Source organism: Rhinopithecus bieti, unplaced genomic scaffold, assembly GCF_001698545.2.
Source record: "Rhinopithecus bieti isolate Rb0 unplaced genomic scaffold, ASM169854v2 scaffold_38527, whole genome shotgun sequence".
Lineage (NCBI taxonomy): Eukaryota > Metazoa > Chordata > Mammalia > Primates > Cercopithecidae > Rhinopithecus > Rhinopithecus bieti.
This window is the reverse complement of record NW_016816004.1, coordinates 138,835-147,545: the sequence shown is the minus strand read 5'-3', so window position 1 is coordinate 147,545 and position 8,711 is coordinate 138,835.

Sequence of the window (8,711 nt, the reverse complement as noted above, 5' to 3'; positions counted from 1 at the left end):
GGAAATTGTGATCTCTCAAAAGAGGCTTTAGTGTCTGTATTCTATAAACTGATACTGGTAATCACCCTTAAAGCGGGGGTACACTATTGCATGAACTTTTCTACATCTGTTTCAAACACCTCCCCACTGCCACCACCACCAACGTCAACAAGACACTTCTACAATGATCGATAGTTTGGACACTCATTTCTTGGTCAGCATCCTTGGACTCCAGGAGTTCCTGGACTGCTGAGGAAAAAATGCTCAGTATTCAGTGTGAAAACCCTGGCTGTCTGCATCTTAGAGGAATCTGTATTTGGTCTTTGTTTCAGCTTAATACAGTCCAATGGCTGCTGAACTAACAGCCAACACCAACATGTCCTTCACCTGGAAAAGGGTCATGCGGGTATTAGGTTAAGGTGTTGGGAGAAGAGTGATGAAGGTAGGTTTCTGTAATCTGTGAAGTTCATTGGCAAGGGCTAAAATGCTGGCTGGAAGCAACAGGAATATGATCTTAAATAAACCTAGTGGGGTAAGAGAAGTATTTTAAAACATTCTTCAGGTCTTTGATTTCTCTCACCCTCCTTTCCTCTAAGAAATCTAGATTAATGGATGAAAATTTGTGATTATTTTTTGTTTTCCTATACTTTTACTATCTTCATTCTTATAGCTTGGATCTGAAGAGGAGATTTTAAATGAATGAATGATGTTATGAGCTATGTAATGCCATAGTTAAGAATGTAGGCTTTACCAGAGACAGTCTGGGTTTGAATTCTTTCTTTGTATTCTATTCAAGGCAATTTTCTGGGCACTAGGAATGCAGCAGCAAATGAAACAGACAAAAATCCCTGCTTTCACAAACCATACTTACTAGCTTTAGGACACTAACTGGTCTGTAACTCAGCTTCCTCTGCAGTAGGAATCATAAGTGTCCCTACTTCTTCGGCCTGATTGAAGTGTTAAGAGAATCGATGCACAAAATAATGCTTAGAACTAAGCTTTGCACATAGAAAGCATTTAGTAAATGTTAACTATTACATGTAAGACTGTATTTTCCCATTTGTTTTCTGTTAATTTGAATTGTGAAGTATAAGCATAGCAGAATCTCTGGAAGCTTCTGCACACAGCCCTTTTCTCAGCCCCTGCTTTCAGATGATCCCAAACTTAGACACAGTCCTTCATTGATGATATTTGCTCCACATGCCTTCTCTCATTCTGTGGCTTTCATTTCACTTTTTAGTAGGATCTTTTAATAAAAAGAAGTTCTTAATTTTAATCTAGGTCAATTTCTCAATCTTAAGGGTTTTTTTTTTTTTTTTTTGTATTCTGGCTATGAAATTCTTCACTGCCCCAATATCATGAAGACATCCTTCTATATCTTCTAAACCTTTATTTTTCACTCTCACATTGAGAGTTACAGTCCATCTGTAACTGATTTTTGTGTGTGGTGAGAGATAGAGAAATGTTTCCTATTTTTTACATAGGAATGTATAATTGACTGTGCTAGGCAGAATGATGGCCCCACAAAGATGTCCATGTCCTGATCACTGGAGACTGTGAATATGTTACCTTTCACGGCAAAGAAGACGTGGCAGATGTGATCTCGAGATAAGGAGATGATCTTATATCATGTCAATGGACCCAACCCAATTAAAGGGTTCTTAAAATGGAAGAACAATTTCACACTGTAGTAAGAGGGGACTGTGACTAGGGAATGACAGAGAGATGTAACTTTGCTCACTGTGAAGATGGAGAAGGGGGTCATGATCCAGTGTGGCACATGGTGGGAACGTGAGTGGTCTTTGTAAGTTGGAAACAGCAAGGAAATAATTCACTCCTAAAACCTCCAGAAAACAACAGAGCTCTACAAACACTTTGATATTAGCCCTGTGAGACCTGTGCTATACTTCTGACCTAACACTAAAATAGTAAACTGATACTGTTTTAAACCACTAAGTTTGTGGTTATTTGTTACAATAGCCATAGAAAATTTATACATTGGCCTGGCATTATTTATTAAAGAAACCATCTTTATCCATCGTTCTTCAGTTACTTTTGTCACAATTGCATAGTCTGTTTCTGCATTTTTTAGTCTGTTTCAATAGCCTGACTGTGTTTTTGTGCCAGTACTACACTCTTAATTTCTGTAGCTTTACAATAGGACTTGGTACTCAGTAGAGCAGATTCTCTTCTGGTGTTCTCCTTTAACAGTGACTTGACTATACTTGCCTTGATATAAATGATGTCATCAGCTTGTCTATTTCTTAATAACAACAAAAATAACTTATTGGGATTTTGGCTAGGATTATATTGGCTCCATGGGTCAATTCCAGAAATTGACATTTTTATAATACTGATTTAACAAATCTATTTGTGTTATATTCTTTAATTTACTTGATTGTCCTTAATTTTTCATAATAATGCTTATAGTTTTTTATGTAGAGGCCTTGTACATACATTTTGTGTTATATATCTCTAAGTATTTAACATTATTTGATTATGTTGTAAATGACATATTTATTTTTTTCTCCTTTGGCTAGTGTATAGAATTGATTTTTGTATACTGGCTTCATATCTAGTATCTTTGCTAATACACTTACAAATTCTAAAACTAACTGTAATTCTTTTGCAGTGTTTACACATACAACCATATGACTTTAAATAAATTTTTTTGAAAAAATAATAAAGATAACTTCTTATTACTGTATTTTTATGTCTCAAGGTATTAGGATTACTGTTGGTAATGTGGAACTAGTCACAGTTTTTTTAAAATCGAGTCCATCAATAAACAAAAGTTATTGCCATGCTTTCAGTCAATACATATAAAACTCGTGCTATTTCAGTTGTAGCATTGCTTCCATTATAAATACGTCTGCAATTTGTTAGTTAGTAGGTTGGCAATTCAAAATTAATTTTCATCAATTCAGAAAAGGATAAGGCTAAATTTATCTTTCTTCTCACAGTTAAAAGGCAGACAGTTAAATAGTATTAGAAAGGTTAAGAGCAGGCTGGGCATGGTGGCTCCCATCTGTAATCCCAGCACTTTGGGAGGCCAAGGTGGGCGGATCACTTGAAGTCAGGAGTTCAATACTAGCCTTACCAACATGACAAAACCCTGTCTCTACTAAAAATACAAAAATTAGCCAGGCATGGTGGCACACGCCAGTAATCCCAGCTGCTCAGGAGACTGAGGCAGAATTACTTGAACCCGAGAGCTGGAGGTTGCCATGAGCCAAGATTGCGCCATTGTGCTCCAGCCTGGGTGACAGTGCAAGACTCCATCTCAAAAAAAAAAAAAAGGTTAAGAGGTATAGTTACCAACTTCTTGTGGCTTATCTCAACTAAAACCCTTATTACTTCATTGAATTAACCTTTTAACCAGCCTCCCTTTTTCTAAGGCTTTATGGTGTTTCTTCATAATGTTAGAAAGGTACTATTTTCCTTTTTAAATAGACTTTATTTTTTACAGAAGTGTTTAGGTTCACAGAAACACTGAACAGAAAGTACAGTTCCCCCATTGTCTCTCTTCTACCTGCCCCACAGACAGCCAGGAAGAGCTCATGTTGCAGCTGAAGTCTGAAGACCACCTACTGACAGAATTCCCTTTTGTTTGGGGGAAGTCAGTTGTTTTTTCTATTAAGGCCTTCAACTAATTGTACGAACCCAATCCACACTATGGAAGACAATCTGCTTTATTCAAAATCCACCAATTTAAATGTTGATCTCATCCACAAACACCCTTGTGGAAATATCCAGAATAACGTTTGACCAACTATCCAGACACTGTGGCCCAGAAGGGTTGATACAGAAAATTAACCATCACAAGCTCACTCTTTGTCACCGTGGCACTCATACCCATCTCCTCAACCATACTTAATCTTCAAATAAGGACAATAACAAAGTTATACCTCTACCTAACATGAGGCATGGAATTATGTGGATACAACTGAAAATGCACCAATCCTTTCCCCAGAAGAAGATGCAAAGTCTTTGGCTGATGTTTACTCTTCTTGATGTACTGTAACTTAAACACTATGATGCAACATTAATAATACTTAAATACTATGATATAAAGTCAATATATCTTATGCTACATGATAAGGTGATAAGAAAGGAAAAATATTTGCTTTGTACACACACATACAAATGTATTTACAATAAAAATGAGGAAATATGACAATTATAGGTCTGGTTTTGGTAACTGGTCATGTGGTCATAGCTTGTATTTGTAACTACCTTCTTCCACTCTACCTCCAATATTCCCTTTGCCTCAGCAAGTCCCTCAGTTGGCTGTGATTCTTTACCTAGTGAGGTGACATAAACCTTTGAAGGATTTAATGTTATTTGATTAGATTGAAAATGACATATTCATTTTTTTCTAGCATATGGAATTTATTTTTATGTATTGGTTCTGCATCCAATGTCTTAGTAAATGCATCTATTAATTAAAATATTATCTCTCTTTTTTTGGAAGTTTTACATGTATAGCCATGTTATCTGTGAATACTGAGTTTTAATTCTTATTTTCCTGACTTTATTATTTTTATGTCATTATCTTGCTTTATTGCACTAGCTAGAACTTCTAATAGAGTGCTGAATAAAAGTAGTGAGAACAGGTACTTGTCTTGTTCATGATATTGAAGAAAAACTTTTAATATTTTCACTTGAATTATGATGTTTGTTGTATGTATTTTAGAACTATTGTTTTAAATCAAATTTGGAAGTTCTCATCTATCCGTAGTTTGCTAGGAGTTTGTTTTTTAAATTGTATTTTATTTTTACATAATTGTGATTAACATGTAGTTGTAAGAAATAATGCAGAGAAATCCTATGTTTTCGGATGACAGAACAGCATGTGGAGACTCACATTGTGAACTTTTGCTCTAAGAATTATCACAGGAATATATCAGGAGTGCCAAGAGAATCCACAGACCCTGTAAAGGAAGTGGATTGGCGCTGCAGGTTCTGTGAGACGGCTGGAAAAATGTGAGTGCCCCAAGTGTGAAAGTGTGAAAGGGGGATGGTCTGCCCCAAACACACATCCTCACTGGGGGACCTGAAGGTCCAAATCATGGGAGAAGTATTTGACCTTACCTGGAGACAAACGTACAGAGCCCAGTGAAATACAGGGGTCCCTACTTCTAAGCAGCGGGAAGAGCCCTGTGGGCACTCTTGGTCCCCAGGAAAGCCATTTCTGACTTTGCTCACAGGGGTCCTTAGGGTGGGCTGCTGTGAAATTGGGGAAAGACCACAGGAAGAAGGAAATTTCCAGCTGAACTTTGTAACAATTTTAACCCAATGTGAGGTTTTTGGGACAGAACCTGGAGAAAGGGGCGAACCGAGGGTGCAGACCCAGCACAGAAGCTGTGGCGGGTCGGGAGGCAAGAAACCTGAAAGCCCTGCTTGCACTCTCAGTGGAGGGGCTTGTAGCCTGGTTTGCCATGTTGGCCAGGCTGATCTCAAACTCCTGACCTCAGGTGATCTGCCTGCCTTGGCTTCCCAAAGTGCTGGGATTACAGGCATGAGCCACCATACCTGGCCCAGAAGGTCGATTATTAAGCTACTCAAGGAGACACCAGAGAAAGATGAATATCGACTTAAAGAAATCTTAAAAATGTTACAGGACATGGATGGAAAAATTTCCAGATAAGTAGATGGCATAAACAAACAAACAAAAAAAATCACAACTTCTGGAAATGAAGAACACACTTAGAAAGATGCGGCCGGGCGTGGTGGCTCATGCCTGTAATCCCAGCACTTTGGGAGGCCGAGGCAGGCAGATCACAAGGTCAGGAGATCGAGACCACAGTGAAACCCCGTCTCTACTAAAAATACAAAAAATTAGCCGGGTGTGGTGGCAGGTGCCTGTAGTCCCAGCTACTCGGGAGGCTGAGGCAGGAGAATGGCGTGAACCCGGGAGGCGGAGCTTGCAGTGAGCCGAGATCGCGCCACTGCACTCCAGCCTGGGTGACAGAGCGAGACTCTGTCTCAGAAAAAAAAAAAAAAAGAAAAATGCAAAATACACTGGAAATTCTCAGCAATAAAATTGAACAAGTAGAAGAAAATCGTTCAGAGCTGGAAGACAAGGCTTTTGAATCAACCCACTCCAACGAAGACAAAGAAAAAAGAATTTAAAAAATGAACAAAGCCTCCAAGAAGTTTGAGATTACGTTAAATGACCAAACCTAAGAATAATTGGTGTTCCCAAAAAAGAAGAGAAATCTAAAAGTTTGGAAAACTTATTTTAGGGAATATTTGAGGAAAACTTCCTTGACCTTGCTAGATATCTAGACATCCGAATACAAGAAGCTCAAAGAACACCTGGGAAATTCATTGCAAAAAGATCATAACCTAGACACATAGTCATCAGGTTATCTAAAGTCAAGACAAAGAAAATAATCTTAAGAGCTGTCAGGCAAAAGCAGCAGGTAGCCTATAAAGGAAAATCTGTCAGATTAACAGCGAATTTCTTCACAGAAACCCTACAAATTAGAAGGGATTGGGGTCCTATTTTTAGCCTCCTTAAATAAAACAATTATCAGCCAAGAATTTTGTATCCAGCAAAACTAAACTTTATAAATGAAGGAAAGATACAGTGTTTTTCAGGTAAACAAATGCTGAGAGAATTCATCACTACCAAGCCAGCGCTACAAGAACTGCTAAAAGGAGCTCTAAATTTTGAAACGAATCCTTGAAATACACCAAAATAGAACCTCCTTAAAGCATAAATCTCACAGGACCTATAAAACAAAAACACAGTGAAACAACGACAACAGCAACGTATTCAGGCAGCAAATAACACAATGAATAGAATAGTACCTCACATCTCAATACTAACGTTGAATGTATTAATAAATGGCCTAAATGCTCCACTTGAAAGATACAGAATGGCAGAATGGATAAGAATTCACCAACCAAGTATTTGCCATCTTCAAGAGGCTCACTTAACACATAAGAACTCAAATAAACTTAAGGTAAAGGGGTGGAAAAAGCTATTCCATGCAAATGGGCACCAAAAGCAAGCAGGAGTCGCCATTCTTACATCAGACAAAACAAACTTTAAAGCAACAGCCATCAAAAAAGACAAGGACATTATATAATGATAAAAGGACTAGTCCAACAGGAAAATATCACAATCCTAAATATATATGCACCAAACACTGGAGCTCCCAAATTTATAAAACAATTACTACTAGACCTAAGAAATGAGGTAGCAAAACAATAATAGTGGGGGACTTCAATACTCCACTGACAGCACTAGACAGGTCATCAAGACGGAAAGCTTTAAGGAGGATCAATTCATTCTAAAAATGTTTATGTAGTCAGTAGCGAATTAATTTCTTTTGATTTTTAAAATATGTTGTGAAAATTGAGGGACTAAAAAAGAACTTCTACCAATAAAACATTTAATAGATCTATACCTACGTTATCGAGGCTACAGATAAAACATTACTTTTCCAAAGTGTTTATTTTACAAACTACTTCTCTAGGGAGCACTTACTAGAACAATCAATAGTAATAATAGAATTCACTTACTCTTGGACCAAAATTAGCAAGTTTTATCTCATCATTTGAAGAATGATTATGGATACTGTAATACTGATAAACTTTTGAAGAAGACTGTTTTTAGGAACTTCCATGTTAATTCAAGTAAATACTATTATCCTTAGTATAATCATCTGTTTCCTGATTCCCAAATTTGAACACATCTGATAACTAGGCACATACTTATAGGATTGTTCTGGAATTTTGGTCACAGTAAACATTAGCGTCATCACACCTGAAATTGAGAACATCTTTCTTGGTGTTTGTTGAGCTTCTTATATTTGTAAACTGATGTTTTCCACCAAATTTGGAGGGATTGGAGCCATTATTTCTTCAAATATTTTCTCTGCCCCATTTCTCCATTTCTCTCTCTCTCTCTTTGTGACAACAAGGATATATAGATCCCTTGATATTGTCCCACATGTTGCTGAGGCTCTGTCCATTCTTATCTCAATCTTTTTTTCTTCTCTATTATAGTGATTAGATAATTTCTATTGATTTGTCCTCAATCCCGAGAACCTCAATCTCCAGATTTCTTCTGAAATCTTGAATCTGTTGTTAAGTGCATCTTCAAACTTTTCATTTCAGCTATTGAATTTTTCAGTTCTAGAATTTCCACTTGAATAACATGAGTAAGTTTTAGCTCATCTGGATTGACCATAAGTTTATCTTCAGAGATACTTACCCCTGGTCAAAGCTATAGAATTTATTAACTAACGATAAAAGATGTTTTCTAACCATCTAAAGATGAAAGAAGCATTAGAAATGTGAATGTTGGCTGGGCACGATGCTCATGCCTGCAATCCCAGCACTTTGGGAGGACAAGGCTGGTGAACTCCTAAGGTTAGGAGTTCAAGACCACCCTGGTCAACATGGAGAAACACCATCTCTACTAAAAAATACGCTGGGCATGGTGGTGGGCACCTATAATCTCACTTACTTGGGAGGTTGAGGCAGGAGAATTGATTGAACCTGGGAGGCGGAGGTTGCAGTAAGCCAAGATCACACCATTGCACTCCAGCCTGTGTGACACAGTAACACCCTGTCTCAAAAAAAAAAAAAAAAAAAAAAAGAAAGAAAGAAAGAAAGAAAAGAAAAGAAAAGAAAAGAAAAGAAAAGAAAAGAAATGTGAATGTTTTAGGAAAAGAAATTCTAAAAACTTTGTAATTAAAGGTAAACTACAGTGT